Source organism: Strix uralensis, chromosome 1 (assembly GCF_047716275.1).
Source record: "Strix uralensis isolate ZFMK-TIS-50842 chromosome 1, bStrUra1, whole genome shotgun sequence".
Taxonomy (NCBI): domain Eukaryota; kingdom Metazoa; phylum Chordata; class Aves; order Strigiformes; family Strigidae; genus Strix; species Strix uralensis.
In genome coordinates, this window is record NC_133972.1 from 62,126,569 (window position 1) to 62,146,807 (window position 20,239).

Consider the following 20,239-nt stretch of genomic DNA (forward strand, 5'->3'; position numbering starts at 1 on the left):
TTCATCTCTAAGTGCTCTGCACTTGTATGTAAAATTCTCCTGTAAGTAAGTTCCAAACCCATACTCAAAAACTACTCCCTCTCTAAACAGAGATGTTTCACAGCATTTGTCAAATGGAGAAATTACTGTTTTGAACCTATTTCAGCATGTGTTTAGTAGACAGATTGAGCGAAATTTTATCCCTTTTCATGAGTTAGTAAAACAAAAATTAAACGTAAAATGTTTATTACAGTACCTCTATCAACATATAATCTGGTTGCAATTCAATTTAGTAAGAGTCTTTCAACATCTTATTTTTATGATATACTCTTTGCAAACATTAAAGTCTGCAAAACTATCAATGCAGGTGTTTGTTTTAGTATTACAATTTTATAGGACTGATCCCAGTAATTCAAGTGTGTTTAGAAAACTTCAAAACCAGGTATTTTGTGCCAGACTGAGTGGGCATAGTTAGTATAAAGAACATTACGAACTGAATTAAAGCTTTGATGAGCTCAACACCTTTATCTCTTCCCAAACTCCCTTGTTGTTCATCTATACTGAGAATCAGCATGGCATTTTATTTCAAAGACCTCACTTTTAAAGTAGCCCCTCAATAAAGTTTATGGAAAAGGACCAAAACACAGTTCATTAGAGAACAAACGCAGGCAAGGCCGTATGCAGAAGTTTTCCACAACACTGGATTATCAGTAATAGTGCGTTTTTTCCCTAACACCACTTAAGAAAAATCTTATGTGTTACACTTTATAATTGCTGTCTTCATAGTGACTGGGGAGGGTAGAGTGTTGTGTTTTGGTGTGAAGGATTTCACACCAAGGAGCAGTAATAAAAGGTGGTATTAAAATGTCATGGCAGTCATTTAAATAGTTGTTTTCTAGGAAATAAATGATTTTTGGAGTCCATAGTCCTTAGCTGTTGATAATAACTGAGCTTGTTCTGTTGATGAACAAGTTAAAATGGCATTTTGACAATAACTCTCTATTATCAACCAACATTTGCCTTCTGTTCACTTTGTGCAATTATCACAATCCTTGTATTTTCGTAATCTATTCTGGGGGCTTGGCAAAGATGATACCAGAAGGCCAAGCTTCTCAAAGACTAAGAAATACTATTTGTTTTCCTCTTCAGGGGCAATAGCTCTTGCAGTTCAACTAGCTCTGGCAGTGTGCTTTCCTTGGGAGTAATTTAACACCAGCATCTCAGGTGCCTGATCCCAAGCACCAGGGGCCAGATCCTGTGCTAGCAGGTGTACAAGTCCAGCGATGGAAGAGACCGCATATTCTCTTCAGTCTGAGCCTTGTACAGGGCAGCCTGTGAATCACAATGGTCAATAAACCTGGTGATGTACCCACTATTTTGGCAGTTGGAGAGTGTGTGTGTGCGTGTGTGTGTAACGCAAGCTATATTGCGGTAACTACAGATCTCTTGCACTAATACCAGGAAAGTAGGATGTGTTCCCACTCCTGTGAGATGTCAATCAGCTCAAAGGAAGTGTAGCTGAAAGAGGGAGTCTGACCCATAAACTGGACACTTAGGAAAAGGATAAAAGAAGGATCAGAGAGGTGTGGAAGGACCGGAGACCCCGGAAAACCTGATGGGCTATGAGAAAATTCCTAACTGCTCATGGACATGTTTACACAAGTAGAAGGAGCAGTTAGAAGCACTTGCTGGTGCTTACCCTGACCCACTGAAGACCTGGAGAGGTCACTCTCCAACTGCTGCATGACAGCATGACATATCTGTCTGGGGAGCTTTGGCTTTAGTGACTATCAGAATCTCCAAGAGTGCTTTGATATCTCTTCTTATGAATAGATGATGCTCATCATGTTCTTAATGCCAGCACATCCCCTGGGGCAATGGTCCAAGTGCTGGGGTTTTGTGTGCCAAAATGAGGAAAGTTAATTCAACACCTTTGATAACAACAATAGTACTTTATGCTTTTGATCTTCAAAGCACTTTAAAAACATTAGCTAATTAATTAATCCTTACAATACTCCTCTGCTATTATCCCCATTTAGCAGATGGGGAAATTGAGTCAGAGAACTTAAATGACTTGCCCAGGGCTATGTAGGAGTTGGCATCAGAGTTGTGATGGGGAATTCCTGGCTCCTCCTTTCAAATATCCAAACCAGCTGTAGTTGCTGCTGCAGACCTGAGACTGCCATAACTACAGATGCGGGACTGAGCAGCTGGACAGGAGCACTTACTCTGGGGTGCACTTTGCCCATCAGACATGGACAAGTCGAAGTCCAACCTATAGACTCGCACTGTGGTGCCAACCTCAGAGATTGTTGTGCTTGTGAACACTTTCGTGTCTCCCCTATCTACAGAACTTCTGGAAAGGAGTTGACTCATGTCTGGCCAGCCTGGCCCTGAGCTTGCATCTGTTTGTAAATACTCATAGTCACCCCTTGCATGAGGTTTTCTCAAAGATGCTTGTCTTCATACTAGATAGTGAAACACTAATCCTGCTTCATAGTGAGAAGACAGGCAGATGGAGACAGAGGTGGGGAGAGCTGAATAGAAGCCTTTAAATCTTTGTTTGACAAAATTCCCATATGAGGAATGAACTGAGAAGTGACAAATCATTAGGGGTGTAGGCAGTGTGCTGAGGAAATAACCAAAGCTCTTCATTTCTGCTCACCCAGGTAGTCCTGTATCTGATAGAGTATGGAGGTGGTAATTTCCTCTACTGCTTAGGGATAGGGTTAATCAAGATCTATTACAAAATCAGGATAATAACTTCATATCAAAGGAACCATCTTCCTGTTTTAGCTCCAGGTAATCTAGAAAACTAGTTAATACTACTAGATAACAGGTACGCGTTAGTCAAATAAGCTCATGAAAAGTAATTGTCATTTGCAGTGCACATTTTGCAATGGATTACAGCACTGGTTATTATCACACAGCTACACAAAAATATGCTGTAGAATAAAATAAAGTAAAAAAGTGAATAAGGAGAATCTTTCACTTTTACATGATTGTGAGAAATATATTCAAGCTGAAGTATGCTAAGATACTGTGTTAGAAAGGTACTAACTCTCCAAAGCATGTAAAGGATATATAAGTTAAAAAAGACAGTAAAACCAAAATATCCTCCCAAAGTTAAGGGAAATTAGGACAGAATCATAATGGCTGAGGTTGGAAGGCACCTCTGGAGCTCATCTAGTTCAGCTTCCCTGGAGTTCATCTAGTTCTACTTACCTGCTCAGAACAGGGTTATCTAATGCTGGTTGCTCAGGGCTGTGTCCAGTCAGGTTTTGAGTATCTCCAGGCATGGAGACTCCACAACCTCTCTGGGTAGTCCATTCCAGTGTTTGACCACCCTCACAGTAGAAAAAAAATTCATATTTTTCAGTGAAATTACCTGTATTTCAGTTTGTGCCCATTGCCTCTTGTTCTGTCCCTGGGCACCAAGAAAAGCCTGGATCCACCTTCTTTAGTCCGCATCAGCTGTTTATATACACTGAAAAGATCCCCCTTGAGCCTTCTCCTCCACAGGCTAAACAGCCCCAGTCCTTGCAGCTTCTCATTGCATGACAGATACTCCAAAACCTTCATCATCTTTGTGGTCCTGCACTGGACACACTCCAGTATGTCCATGTCTCTTGCACTGGGGAGCCCTGCACTGGACCCAGCACTCCAGGTATACCTCACCAGTGCTGTGTAGCAGGAAAGGATGACCTCCTTTGACTGGCTGGTAAGGCTCTTTCTAGTGCAGCCCAGGATGCTGTTGGGCTTCTTTGCAACAAGGTCACATTGCTGGTTCATATTTAACTTGTCCACCAGAATCCTGAGGTCCTTTTCTGCAAAGCTGCTTTACAGCTGATTGGCTTCCAGTCTGTTCTGGTGCATGGGGTTGTTCCTTCCCAGGGGCTGTACTTGGTATTTGCCTTTGTTGATATTCATGAGGTTCCTGTCAGCCCATTTCTCCAGCCCATCCATGTCCCTCTGAATGGCAGCACGGCTGTCTGGTGCATCAGCCACTCCTCTCAGTTTGGTAACATCTGCAAACTTGCTGAGTGTGTACTCTAGCCCATTGTCCAGGTCATTAATGGAGATGTGAAACCATATTGGCCCTAGAATCAACTCCTGGGACACACAGCCAGCAGCTGACTTCCAGCTGAACTTCATACCACTGATCATATCCCTCTGAACCCATCAGGTCAGCCAGTCAGTTTTCAATCCACTGCACTAGTCTTTTCAGCATAAAGGGCTATTAGGTTGTTCAGGTGCGATTTCCCCTTCACAAATCGATGCTGACTACTCCCCACTTTATGGTTTCTAGAATTACAGTTTCCAGGAGCACTTCTTTTATTGAGTTGGATGTTCTATTGTGCACCTCCCATGAGTTCAAAATGTGCTAACCATGGAAAAAAAGAAGACAAATGTGTTGCTTAAACAAAAGCAAGCAGATATATTTCTTGGGACCAACATTTTGCTGCCATATATAAATTTAAAACCTATAGCTTGACCTGACTGTCTGCTGAGAATATCTGCTGAGAACACCTCTCCCATGGAGAGGAGGGAGATTTCCCAGATCATGCAGAATCAGTGTCCCAGCACCTATGCTCACACAACATATGAGACGTTTTGAGTAGGCTGAATCTTAATTGGGCTCTTCGCTTTCTGATGCTTTCTGTCACTTGACACAGGAAGGAAATGCCCCCAAGCTAATATCACTTATGTGAAAGACACTGCAAAACCAGACCATGTAGCCAAGGTGACACAACGATCTCCTCACTTGCAGAGTTGATCAGTGATTATCAACCATGCATGAGAACATCCAGAGCTATGAATAACCCCAGACATTTCTGTACGGCTATAAGTACACGTTTCCCAGAATTCAAAAAGGGAGAAAGTGAGATTCCTCTTGGGGGTGTGCAGCAAGGTAGCAGGAGGCAATGATCACACCTTGTAATAAGGGAAATTCTGGCTAGATAGTAGGAAAAATTTACTCATAGTGAGGGCAGTCAAATATTAGAAGACGGTCCATGGAAGTTATGGGATCTCCAGCTTGGAGATAATCACAGCTCTACTGGACCAGGTCCTGAGCAACCTGATCTAACTGGATTTACTTTAAGGAGGAGATTGGATTAGATAATTTACAAAAATCCCTTCAAACCTTAACTGTTCTTTGAGTCTGTGAAATCCAAGTTAGCATTAGGACTCCACCCAACATTGGGGTAGGAATGGAGTAGAAACAGGAATGTAGGACATAGTTCTAATCTGCTAATATTTCCCTGCCTGAAGGGAAGGGAAATTATACCCTATCATTTCACAAAAGATGATCAGGCCAAATCCAGAATAAATGCATAGAAATTGTGGCTATTCCTTATATTACCGTAACAATGGTTTGGCTGGTTTAGTAATTAAACTACTTCCACTGAATAGTTACTTATGGCATCACAGAATTGAAAGATTTACTTGATATTAAATAATTGCAACAAATCCAAATGTACTGGGAGGCATATAGTACAAGGGAAGTTAAGAGCTTTGCAAGTGATATGAAGTGTGCCCATTATGAAGAGCTTTCTGTATAGAATTTGTAATGGTATATTCATGTTAAAAGGAGTTCAGTATGTTTTAGGGGAAAAAATAGCTCTTGGTACAGATAAAAATAAATTGGCCTGGGATTTTCCTTTGTTAGAAATTAAAGTATCTCACAAAATTATTAATAGCTATATGTCTTGATGGTGCTAGTGGATTTTTCTATGGACATGTAGTGTGGTAGAGGGTTCTGATATTTCTCTTTCAATATTCTGACAAGGAAACAATGGCTTCTTCGCTGTTTATTGTTTTAGAAAGAAAGAGTAATGCTCAGCTGTTTAACCTCAGAGGTGTCTGATGGCACTTTCCGCAATCAACACTGACAGTTCAAGGATGAAAGGTATGGTGTATGTTCTAGTTACTCAAGGGTTAAAGAAGGTCCCATAAATAAATTATGGATGCATTTTTAGAGCACTTTGCTAAGAACAAGAATGGCAGAAAGTATCACAAGGCTGTCAAATCAGATTAAAGCCCATGTGCTCTGAGTAATCTATGGGGAAAACTAACAAACTGTATGTTTGTCACGTATTAAAGATATTCTCTTAAAGAGCTGATTGGCTGAATGAACAGAGAAATCCACCCTTGCTTTTTCCCCATCTCTCACAGTTTCTCTCTTATCCTTAGTTTTAAGTGTAAGTTACAAAATAATTGCAGCTAGCAACATATCCCAGGTGAGTGAAGACTCCATGAAGAATAAAGCTGTGGAATCAAGTGTACCTACTGATGCATATGTGTGGATAAAAACTCATCGTATGTATATAAATTTTCCCAGCAAAGTTTTGTAAACACAGTCACTTGAGTGCCTTGAAAACTTAACTTCACAACTGCTGTTTCACAGCACATAGGTGGAAGGTTTATTTTTGATCTTCTCATACCAGAATTGGAGGAATTTACATACATCCCTCAGAAGGACAGAACCACTGTTACAGCACTTTGCAAACTGCTAGTTGTCCTAAAGATCTAGAATTTGAATCCTACAAAAAAGATAAAGGTGTGATTTCAGAACATGATCCTGTCAAGTAATTGTGCCAAGAGGGATGCATGTGTCCTGGTAGAAAGGATAAGCACCAGCTCTGAATGTCTACAACTGTCCTCACTGCCTTTTAGACTGGATGCATGTCCTGGCTGTCAGACTGCCCGTTGGTCTAATACCCTGGTAAACACCTTTGCATTCTCTCTGCCTTCTTTTCCATGGGAAGAAAGTCAGCATATGGACTAAAAGGATCAATGGTGTGGCTTGGCCAGGCTTTTGTTTGGGAAATAAAGTGCTTAGGTGTACCACAGGCTGCCTGAGCCCAGCTGTGTACACGCAGACAATAGGCATAGTAACCTGTATCTGTCTTCAACCACCCAACAGAACAATTAACTTTTTCATGCATCAGTTTTAGGGATAAGACATCTGCATTGGACCATAAATCTATCTTTCAGTCTCAAATGTTATTGGACTCATCAGGACTCAGAAGCAACTCAAAGTAAACAAAATACTTCAATTTGGTAGATGAAAAAACTCAGCAAAAAAAGGACAAAAGGAATAACTGGAATCCTCTCATTGCATGACACCTTATGATATGGCCCCTTGTAAGATCTATAATGTGTTAAACACCTGAGGCAGAACCTAAGCAGCTAATTAAATGCCTTGAAATTAGAGTGAGATGCATATGATGCTCTTAGATCAAGAGTAAGAAAAGGATGCTCAAGTCAGCCTTGAATTGCCTCTGTTGGACTACACTGGAGATATATGTGAGATTTGGACCAGATTCCAAAGCTTTTTCATGCCCTTGTCTTCCCAGGCATGTCTGGATTGACACATCTCTGCAGCTGACTGACAGAAGTACAAGATACTGATTATCATGAGGGAAAGTCCAGACAGAAGTGTAACAGCAAGTACAGTAAAGCCCAGGAAATTTTATAGCCAAGATGGTATGATACTGTGTTTGTATTTGGAGGAGGAGATCTGAGTCTCAGTACTGTCTCACAGGACTGTTTCTTTTTGTGTTATTTTTGTTTGTATGTTTGCCGTAGGTATTTTTAATATAAACTGGCCATTCAGTAATGTCTTTCATTGTTCACTGCAGGGCAGCCCAGCTCCAAAAAACAGCATCTCCTAGTATGAGTGTAGTTTGTATATCAGAAGATCTAAAAATATCTAAAGTATCTAAAAAATAAGGCATTCTCTACAGCTGTACATTTGCTGTATAAATGCTTTATGAGATCTATATATTCTGTAAATTCTATGCTGTGACTTAGTACAATAAAACTATTTATTTTATAAAACACTGTCAAGGTGAGTTTATGTCTGTCTCTCTGGTAGATTAGTCTTGGTTTTTCAAAAGCCCCCCAAAAGATTAATGAACATTTTTCTCTGAATTCCCATTTACTTCAGTGGGATAAGGATTTCTCCCAATAGTGCTTATGCATATAAACATTTTTATGATTGAGCCATGCTTATGACCCAAAGAACTCTGAACACATTGGACCTGGAGTCACCCATTGTGGAAAATACCTCTCAGTACCCATGAGATTCTTGTTTCACTGCAGTTGAATTCAAAGCTCAGTAAAACCTGTTGAACAAAATTATTTTATAAAATCTTAACTACAGAAGTTTCTACCACACATGTAATCAGATGATTAAAATGCCAAAAATAAGAATGCTAATGCAGACAGGGGAAAGAATTTAAAGATTTTAAATAAATAAGAACAGTCATTAGCAAATGACCACCTGAAAATACTCAGCACTACAAAATACAAACATGAATTAACTAACTTCTTTAGCAGAAGGAAAAAACCACGCTGTAAGTAAAAGATCTGATCACTTTCTTGACAGTTTCCAGGTTATTTAAGACAAAATCATGTCGGAGAAATGGATTCTTGAAGTAATTTCAAGGACAAGCTTTTTAGAAATCAGTAACCATTGTCAATCACATAATAACTGCTTGACTCCAGGAAAAAAGAAAAAAATGGCTGAATATGTCAATGTATTTTTCTAATTATGCCTACTATGTTAAATGTTTTGTTGAAGGGAATACTGTGAATGTTGTAAGGACAAAAGTTGCAAATACAAAAGACCTGCCATATTACAAAAAAAAGTATATGTTTTCAGAAGAGGAAATTGGCTATCAGGGGAATGCAGGTGCTTATGCTGATGAAAAGGACGTGAATTCCAAGGAGATCCAGTTTGAAGCCAACATGTCAGATCTGCCTCACCATTCACGTTTAAGATGAAAAGCTCACAAAAACAGACTTCTCTGTGAAATAAATGCAGTATTGCCTCGACTGCCATCCTGTGTGGGGCTGCATGGATAACATATTTTGCTTCCAAGAGGGCAGGTTATACATGAGAAGGAGCATTTGCATGTTTTGGGAGGAATGGCACCACAGGAGTTTTCTGCATTCCCAGTTTGGTTGCATAACTCTGCTGGTATCACTGTACCACCCACCCTAAGTAGGCCACTAAAACTCCTAGAGTATGTTTGTGCGCTGTATTATGCAATTTCATGCAGTGATACCCAAATTCAGACTCTATTCAAGGCACTCAAGCAGTGCTAGCACATCGTTCTGCCTTAAGTCTTTTATTATTTTACAGACTTACTGAAAGACATCTGGGCATTTCTACATGGTACCACACTGAGCTATACTGCAGTTAATCTGGTATTATCCTGGTATATTTTGCTACCTAGAACGCTTTCTAGAAATTATCATGATAAACAATACAGAAAAGTGCTAATACACTCGCTTTTCATAGAGGCAATCTTTAACATCAACAATATCAGAAAAGCATCACTCCTGGGAAAAATGTATCATTTTGGTGCATGAAATGACTTGCTGAATTTCTTTTCCCAAAGTTTGGCCTTTTCCAGATCTTGAATTTTGGCACAGCAGACTGAGGAGTTGCAGGTTTCTACTGAAATGTCACTCTTCGGTCCTGTTCTCAATTGTGTCTAATTTTTTTTATCAATTACAACTATTCTAGATGAAAATATTCTTCATGTAAAATGCCATTTCCTCTCCAAAACATTTTCAAGGAAAAATGCATTAACAGGAACTCTGTCACTACTGAAAAGGAAAGATTTTCCCTAAAAAAACATATTCAAAAAATTACAAGAAATTGTGTGTATTTTCGACGAGTCAGGCTCTTTGTTATTAAAAAATCATACAGAGTGTTATATATAAGTACAGAACTTCTCAGAGTAAGAAAGATGTAACATCTGCCTTAAAAGTTTATGTTTTAATTTCTGCTGGTAATGACCAGAGTTGTGGTGAATGGAGTTAAATCCAGTTGGCGGCCGGTCACGAGTGGTGTCCCTCAGGGCTCGGTTTTGGGGCCACTCCTGTTTAACATCTTTATTGATGATCTAGACGAGGGGATCGAGTGCACCCTCAGTAAGTTTGCAGATGACACCAAGTTGGGTGGGAGTGTTGATCGGCTCAAGGGTAGGGAGGCTCTGCAGAGAGACCTGGACAGGCTGGAGAGATGGGCTAAGGCCAACTGTGTGAGTTTCAATAATGAGTGAGTTTCAAATGCCGGGTGCTGCACTTCGGCCACAACAACCCCCAGCAGCGCTACAGGCCTGGGGAGGAGTGGCTGGAGAGCTGCCAGTCAGAGAGGGACCTGGGGGTGTGGATTGACAGCTGGCTGAACATGAGCCAGCAGTGTGCCCAGGTAGCCAAGAAGGCCAATGGTATCCTGGCTTGCATCAGAAATAGCGTGGCCAGCAGGCACAGGGAAGTGATCTTGCCCCTGTACTCGGCACTGGTAAGGCCGCACCTCGATTACTGTGTTCAGTTTTGGGCCCCTCACTACAAAAAGGACATTGAATTACTCGAGTGTGTCCAGAGAAGGGCAACGAAGCTGGTGAAGGGTCTGGAGCACATGTCGAATGAGGAGCGGCTGAGGGAACTGGGGGTGTTCAGTCTGGAGAAGAGGAGGCTGAGGGGAGACCTCATCGCCCTCTACAACTACCTGAAAGGAGGTTGCAGAGAGCTGAGGATTTTACTTTGGATTTTACTTTAACCAAGTAACAAGCGATAGGACAAGAGGTAATGGAGTCAAGTTGTGCCAGGGAAGGTTTAGACTGGATATTAGGAAGTATTTCTTCACAGAACGGGTTGTTAGGCAGTGGAATGGGCTGCCCAGGGCAGTGGTGTAGTCCCCATCCCTGGAGGTGTTTAAGAGTAGAGTTGACACAGCGCTGAGGAATATGGTGTAGTTGAGAACGGTCAGTGTTAGGTTAATGGTTGGACTGGATGATCTTCAAGGTCTTTTCCAACCTAGACGATTCTGTGATTCTGTGACAGAGTTAAGATGCCTGTGGAACAGAAAAAGAGGAATACACAGACCAGGTATTACACAGACAAGTAACCTGCATGCCAAATCCAGGCCATGATGTGGTTTGTCTGTTGTCTTTGCATGCCTAGATACAATCATTTCTTAACCACCTAAAGCTGGTATAAAGATTATCCATGCCACAAAGATTGATGCTGTTAAGATGGAACAGAAAAAAACTAGCTCAGGGTTTAAATCAGCCTGGTGATCTGGATGACCACAGCCCACACTTTGGAGGACATAGTGAAAACCCCTGACAATCCTTGTCAACTCTACCTGGGGAAGTGAGAAATTCCCTCCTCACCTCAAATCTGGCAATTAGTTTAACACAAGCACAGGAGTAAGAGACACTGATGTGGTCCTGAGATGTAATTCAGTCTACTTTCTTTTCTCCTGTGAGGAAGACAATATATGGGATAGCTTAAACCTGTATCAGAAAGTTTTATTTTTAACTCAGGGTGATCACAGTGTCTCACAGAAGTTCTTTCATGCCATGAGCAAATTCCTCCTTCAAGCAATGTAAAAGATGGAAGATGACAGGTGATGTAGTACTGCAAAGCCAGCCCAGATGTTAAGAAATATATTTATGCAGATGGCAAATACTCAGTGTCAACACAGTTAACAGAGGTTATTTGCATACTAAAGAATTAAGTATGCCTGACACAAATCCCCAGCATAGAGCTCAGCTGCCATGGAAGAGCCCATATTCACACTGTTAATTTCCCTTAGCCTTCAGAGTGGGGTGACTGCATGCAAACCCTTTACTGGAAGCAGTTTCTCATCCACAAGTCATATCTAGGAACTGTTTAGAAAAATGTTCATTAGTTTAGGACAAAACCACACCTATGAATTGAGCAGAGGTTGGGCAAGGTGACCACAGGCGTTCCCCCCAACCTTCATTTTTCTGTGATTTGATGACTATTTCAGAGTGCTTGAACTGTTCCTTGGCACTGTTTGATGCAGTTGTGTAGATGTGTCCATAGTGTCCCTCTTGGGGAAAGTCAGAGGCTGGTGAATCTCCAAACTGTACTGCCTTGGAGAACACCAGGCCCACCCCAGTCTGGAGTCACAGCACCATGCAGACAAGCACGGCAGTTGACTTTCGTTCATTTTCTGTTTCAATGGTCTGGAAAAATGAAAGACCAGTAAGATGGGAGAAGTCCTGACAATGCAAAATCCAAGAACAAGAAAATACAAAATTACTTTAGTCACACAATATGACCAAAAGAGCAAGGGCAGACAGGTACAGTTGTGGAGATTTGAGAGACAAAGACTGGGAGATGAAGTTATGGAGATGCAGGCAAGGATGAGGTGTGGAGAAGGAAAAACCAATTAAGGTCTTTTGATACTATAAATGTAAACTGGTGAGCACTGGTTGCAAATTCAAATCCAAACACTTCTTGTGCTTCTTGGTAATTCAGAGAATAACTCCCTGAAACAGGTTTTGAGTTTTTTTCAAGTACAGAAAATTGTCTTTTCTCAAATTTTCAGTGCAAAATTGAACGGGAATCATGAAAAAATCATATGCACAATAATTCTTTCTAAGCATTTAACCAATTAATACATATTTTCCTAAATTCTAGCCATAGCTAATATATATTCTGACATAATTTTTCAATCAGCTATTTTCAAAGGTTAGGTCTTTTAAAAACATACGTATCTATAGTTTGTCCCACACCCCACTTCTCTCAATTTCTCTGTCAGAGTAAGTGGATGCCTTACCAGGGCAGGGAGTTAATTGCAAGGTGCCACAGACACTCAGTTTCCAGCTGCTAAATATTGGAGCATTTTTAAAGAAGGTGGTAGTGAAGCAAACATGCTTTATACTGAATTGATTCCCAGTGGCTCAAGAGTAATATTTCAACAAAATGTCCTAACAGTAAGATTTTAATATTCAAAGTGATTTTTTTCCTATTCTGTCTTCCCCATTCAGATCCCACTGTCAGATATTTGGCATTCAGAGTTATGTTAGAAGTCACAAAACTGGTAAAACTATAGCCTGGTGGCTGTTTTGACCATATCCCAGCTATTACTCCCTTTGGTCTTCTAGACGTGAAAGAGTTGTACATGCCATTTTATAGAGTGTTCCTGTCTCCTGGAATCTGCTTGGCTTTCATCACTTGCTGACTTTTGGATCTATTTTAAGGTGTTTTTTTTTTTTAAGATGCTGTCACATTCAGCCATTCCCACTGAACTAATTTTGCCAAAAGATAAGTGAAAAAAACTAAACAGTCAACTCCCTTTTTTCCTATTGAGTCACTGACAGATCTCTAACCACTATAAACAACTGCTAAAATAAGAGATGATGTAAAGATGTTAAAACAAGACCAATTCTTTTAATTGTTTCAATACCATTTTTTTTTCACAAGGAAGAAAACTTAAAAAAATATGGATAAAACCAAACACCCTTTAGCTGCATTTACAAGAAATAAAAGAAATGCTAAACGGTGACTTGATCTGAACAACATCAAGCTGTGTATTCAAGCTGAGGTATTGCAGATAAATTTTAAACCATTACCCAGTCCTCTCTCTGTATACAACATCCAGAAACATATCTTATGAAAGAACCAATGCTTCTGCTTTAGAGACAGGAGTTTTTTTTCCTGTGCTTCTACCAAGAAAAAAACAAACAAAAAGTGGTCTAGATGTTGTCAAAGATTTTGGTAGCTACATCAAAGGTCAAAGAACTTCACTGATTCACCGACACTCAAATTATTTTTTTCTACTTGTCCTCTCTAAAATTCACCCCATTAGCTATGAGCATAAATGGTTTATTATCCTGTAATCTAAATGTTGAGGTTGGGCAGAGAGGTGCCTGGCATTTGAAGTAAACAACAGGAAGAAGTAACAAATAGTACATTAAAACAGGTCATCCTTGAATTGAAATTCTGCAGTTGACCCCAGGCCTTAGGCTGACAGATCTTTATATTACAGTGAAGATCGTACACTAAACTTGTCCAAGATCCCTGTGAAAATGAAACAGGTTCTTAAATTTTTGTATTGAACATTTACATCCCCAGATTTTATGGTTTCTGAAGCATCTTCACTATTCTAGGGTGTTCTCATAAAAGGTACGAAAAGGATGTTAAAGAAAATAATTTATTTTACTCAAATTACAATATAGATTCACCCAACATTTATGTGCTTATGTAGAACAATTCTGGAAGGGAATGATAGCTGGAACTTGGTTTTGGAAAGAAAAAAGAAATATAAATTCAGACATACACATATTTGTACATATTTCTGCAGCCATGTGTTATCATGCAGAAGTTTCCAAAGGCTTCCTAACTGTCAGGTATTAATGATGTAATTTTAAGGTACATTTTAAAACTTTGTGAATCACTGCAGAATTTATATAATTGCTGGTGTTTCCATCTCAGTGAACACAATTGTCTGTATTTCTCTAGCTGTACAAACAGTAGATGCAATACTAGATGCAGTGCAAGGTGTCTTCCTACACAGGATCAGGAGAGTTCAGGAGGGATCAGGTGGGGTAAAAATGTAATTCTTGCCACATTTACAGAGGTTAAAAGCATGTGCTTCAGTCAATCTATGTCTGAAAAGTGTATTGTGGACATATACTCACTATGAAATAGATTAAACCAACTCATTCTACCTCGACTAATTAGCTACCACCAGAAAACTACCACTTTTAATTGATTACAGAGCTATTACTTGGAGGTGACTGACTCTATAACCAAGTTAGTCTTCTATAACACTGGAGGAAAAATAACTGAAAAATCTGGTTCATTACACATTTGCTGAGTTTAGTTTAGTTATGTCCTAGTGGATTACCAGCATAAAGTAGGCATCAGACATAACAAAATGTGATTGAGCATTGCTCCATGCTTAATGGTTGCCTGCAAGTGCTTCAGAGTGTAAAGAAAGTGTAATGAAACCCCAAGCATGCCATATTACCAACAAATAATCTGAATAAATGACCTGGATTATAGCAAAAATTGCTGACTGAATTCCAGGGTTATGATCCAACAACAATAATTTACAGGGAAGAATGAAAGAGTTACAATGTACATGTACTAGTATAGGAACATCTACCTATTGTATTCATTCAGAGATAATCCAATTAGGGAAAGTAGTAAATCTACAGAATGCTTTTACTAGTTGTAGTGGAGGAATTAAAAAAGATCATGAGGGACAATTCACCTTGGTGAAAAAAGTCCTCTGCAGACATCTTAAAACCTTTAAATTCTATCTAGAACATCTCTTGGTGTAATTTTTTAACTCTTATTCCCTCTCATAAAATTGGAGTTGATGGAAATCATGTAACATTCTCAGTCATGCTACAGAAGTTCTTGCGTGCACTGGAGACTACGGACTGTCAAAGACATGGTTGTAACCCTGTGGTTCTTAGACATCCAACCATATATTGATGTAAGGCACTGGAGCAGATTTAATTGGTACCACCACTTTGGGTCTCTCAGTGACCTATGCCAGGGGGAGCCAGGAACAGTGGGACCTACATCTTCTGTGGCCCCAACCATTCTCTCACTCCTTTGCTTGTACTGACTAGTATTTCCTTATGTGTGATGCCTCTCAAGGGCAACTCTAAGCTCATTACACAGTCAATGAGAGGGAGAGATACATTTCCAAAAGACAATTCACCTATCCTGGAAACATTTCTGAGAGTGGAACAAGTTACCTATCTCTGTTGACTAGAGGACATGACTATTTTAGATTGGCTCACCTACCTGGTGGGCAGATAAACATGTGATTACTCACAGTTTTTGTATGTGTCCTTAGAATATGACCAATGTTGTGATCTTCAAAAACTGTGTCTCTTCCTTGCACCTTTTTCTGGGATAAATAAACTCTCCTTCTCTACACCTTCTCTACTTTAAAAAAAAAAAAAAAGTAATTTTTTTTTCCTACAATGTGGTCAAGAGCAACACAGCAGCCACATACAAGTTACAGAAATTAATGGAGGAGTTATCTTTAACCTCAGCACACAGAGATATCCCTGTGTTGTATCATCTTAAATTACCAAATGTGTCTTTGGGGTTGATTCCACAGTTTGTAAATTAATTTTTGCAGGGACTGTATTCATACTGAGCTTTATAAAATGTTGATAATAAAGTTAGCACTTAATAAGCTAATAATAATACTAGAATGACATATTGTGAGTCTAAAGGTTTATACCTTCAAGTTTTATTTTCTTTTTGAGGAACTTTGAAAAAAATCTTCCACACTATATTTTAAGTCTTAATCCATAATTATAGAGAACTGAGGTACCAATGCCAGAGTAACAAGATTAATACCTTTTTGACAGAATTTAATAATATGGTTTTATAATATTTAATTTTGTTCATAAAATATCTCTCAGTAGGAAACTTTTTTTTACTTACATAAACATTATTGCTTTAAAACAATTTAATTCATATTTCCTGGCACAAAGAATTTATTATGAAGGCTTGTTGGGAACAGATTTTTTATGGCCTCATGCAGGGATTAGCTTCAACTTAATTTGGATATTCAACCAATTTTGACAAGTATAGTCCACTGAATGTGGTCTAATAATACAGTCCTTAATTCATTTATCCTCTTTTAAATGTTCCAAGCCCTTTAAAATCATGTTATATATGTAGACTGGCTAACACAACTCATGTTGATCTTGGTTTTGATCTCTAGAGAAAGTATCTAACCATCAGTGCAGCTGATAATGTTTTTGCCTAAGTGAAATGAGAATGAGGGCAGAATGTGGACTGTTATGTAATGTATTAGCAGAGAATGTCACTCACCAGCAAAAATTCAGTCAGCAATACCAAGCTTTCTACACAGTGCATGGGCTAGCAAAAAGTCCTGCTTCTCTGCTGTGCACCAACAGCAAATGCTTTCTGTTGCAAAACCAATTTCAAAGCAGCAAATCTCTGTTCATGCCATCCATACTTTTGATGAACTTGAAAAGTCACTCCTCAGAAAAACCCCAGAGACGTAGATAGTCTGCCATCGCTATGCAAAGACAAGCCTATCACTCAGCTGCAGCCTGGATCCTACCCAGGTCCCAAGTTATGGAGGCACCAGTGCAGTCTGTGGTGCTTGTGGGAGATGAGTGGGGCAGTCACAGGGGTCTATTTTTGTCATCCTCAAGAGAGGAAGAACCTGAGGAAAAAGCCCAAAGTTCCTGGCTCATGGGAAGATGTGTGGACAACGATGAGCAACTGAGATCCACACCTCTATTCAATCAAAGTATTCTGTATGTAGCTGACAAGTGACAGCTTGAACGGTCCCCTGAGGGCTGCAAGTTTGGAGGACCAATGCACAAATGGGTTTTTAGCCCTAGTGTTAGGTGTCTATATACATCAGTGACCCATGCAAATAATCAAATGAAACCAAAACCACAAATGAAATTGAGGACCATCTCCAAACATCTCAGGTCACCACAGTTTTCTTTCCTTTACCTCCAAATCAGTATTAAATAATTTCTCGGAACAGGAAGAAATAATGAAGGAATGCGTTAGTCTGAAAGAAACACCATAATTTCCAGCGGACCGGAAAGAACAAAAACATTGAACTTGTAAACCTCGCTGCTGCTTATCTGGAAAAATGCCATGGTTTTTTCAGAGCTTTAACTTTTTCCTTCTTGCAGCTGAGTGCCCCTTATCCTCCACAGTACTGTAACTTGGCGTCACTACATGGCGAGATTCCACCTGTACAGAAGTTTGCATGGGGAAAAGGATGACTCCAGTCATGAAGTGCAGCAGACAATGTCTGAGGAGTCTTTCACAGACCAGGTAAAGTTTCTGCTGTACATCTGATAGATGTTCCTAAGACTGTGTCATTGTGCCAGCATTAAAACATGGATCCAGTCCTATTCACATCAGTCCAAAATCCATCCTCCCGCAGAATCCGAGATCATCTCCACTGCGAGATTCAATTGCAAAACTGAGACCCAAGTACATAAAACGTACACATCACAGCCAAAACTGTGAAGAAAGAGGAAAAAATTCTACTTTTTTTTTTTTTTTTTCAGTTTATGGGAATGTGTAGCTATGTGAATATATACATATAGTCATAAAAAGAAAGGTGAAGTATGTTTAAAAATGAATCAGGACTTTTTCCTTCAGTATTACAAGTGATGTGGAAAATATCCATTGCAGCTACTGTGGGATAAACTGCAGCATGATCAGAGATATGTATCAGATAAACACAGCAATCTGCTAGGTATAGGTAAACCCTGGCTGCTTTCTTCTGACTTTACCTGCATAAATTTGTTACCTCCTTCTAAGTTACAATGCTGTAATTGAAGAAAAGGGATTATTCTTGTCAGAATGTTTATAAACATATTTGTCCAGAAAACTCATACCAGTAAGCTTGAGTGGGAGCTTTTCTGCCTACTCTAAGAAGAAAAACAAAAATAAAGGTTTCATAGTATCATAGGTTGGAAAAAACCTGTAAGATCATCAAGTCCAACTGTAAAGTTCACACAACTTTCCAAATCTTGCATGGGAAAAGTAAATCAGAGTGATTATTCCTCTTTACTAGTAAAACAGAAATTAATGACACACAGCAATCACTAATCAGAAGATCCAAAACAATTAAAACAAAGGGTTTTTTTCACTCACTGAATTTTTTATACTGTGGAACACGTTGCTGCAGGATTTTCTGGATGCAAAATGTACAAAGCAGCTTTAAAAAAGGCAATTAACCAAATCCATCAAACACCAAGACACAGATAAATCCTCTGGCTCAGAAAGTCTCTGCAGATTAGCAGAGCTGGGAGGGTACAGCTCAGGAAAAGGCACTGCTCTTCTCATTTTCTTTCTGCGGGTACCTACAACCAGCTACTGATACCAAGCACAGCTCTGGGCAAAACAGACATTTACTTTAACTCAGCAGAATGATTTTTATATTTTTCTTCAGTGCAGGTTGATTTTCACACTCCTTACTGTACTGTAATTTTTCTTCTAGTAGGAAAGATACTGGCTGCCATTTGGCATTACTGGAGTCCTTTTAGCTGTCAGGGTAGGGAGAGATTCTCTGGGCACAAGTGAAAAACAGCCTTGTTATACCTGCATTGATCCTTCATAAGTTTTTAGTATGTCATGGATGCTCTTAGTGACACAAAGAGTTTTTGATGAGAACCTGCTGCTCCATACTAATATACCATAAAAAATGGGGTTATGGAATTAAGCTATTTACAGAAATGGAATAAGGAAGACAATGTAGTTGGATACATAATGCAGGAGAAGAGCAGGAGCATGTCATTTTAGCTGTCTAGAGAATTAGACCATGTGTGTATGTCTGTGATTTCTTTCTGAGGGATTTAAATCTTAATATCAGTGGCACAATAATGTTTTTATTAAAACCATGCCCAGGCATTTCCCAAATCCGGTATATATTTTTAATTACAGACACTTTTATTTAAGCCCTCCATTCTATTTTAGCATCTTTGCTTCTTGGCTTACTACTGAGTAGCATGAAGGTCAGAGCGTAATGCAGGCTTGCAGTAAATTACACTTCTTCAACAGCACTTTCAATACACCTTTGTCAAAAATCTAGGAAAACTGCCATTCCCACTAATGACAAATTTCATATGCTGGTTGGTCTCTGTCTCACTAACTCCCATTCACCATCAACATTCAGAAAATGGCTCAATTAGTAGAGACTTTGAGAGATGCTGCTGCAGGAGATTTGTGAGGAGAGATGCCAGCAGATAAATGTGAGTCATTTTTCAGCTCAGGAGGTTTCAGCTCTGATTGCACAGACTGATTCTACTTAATTCGTTTCTTTCTGTCCCTGTATCTGAGGGAGACAGCAGGTGAATAGTAAAATACAAAAACTGGAGTAAAAATGGGTGCTATTAAAGTGAATCAAAGTAACAAATGGATTGACAAGTACACAGGTAGATTATCTATGATTCATGAGTGTGTATTACTTTTAAAATGCCATTAGCCAAGCAAAGACTACATGGAGATGCTAGTCAATCCCCAAGGTTTCCTGAATTTTGTAACTTTCACTTTAAGTTCCTGAGTTCATACAGCTTTGTGGAGGTCTGAAGGCTGTGCTCACTTTGCTCTGAGCAGGGGGTTGGAGCAGAGACCTCACCAGCTCCTGCCCAGCCTGAATGACTCTATGATTTGTGTCTCCTGTTTAAAAAATATACATTGTCTCTCCTATGAATGGAAAAATATGTAGTAGAAAAAAGACTTTGGAGATGGCTCACACAATAACCACTGGATGTGGACACTTGAATTGAAGACTTCCCAAATACATCAGAGTCTGGAAAACATTGACCAAGAATGCATTTAACTGAGGGGATAAAAGCAATCAACTCACAGTCATCTAGGCCTATGGGAGAGTAATTTGTTGAAGAATGAAGTTCAGACCTACTTTTCATCAAGTCAACAT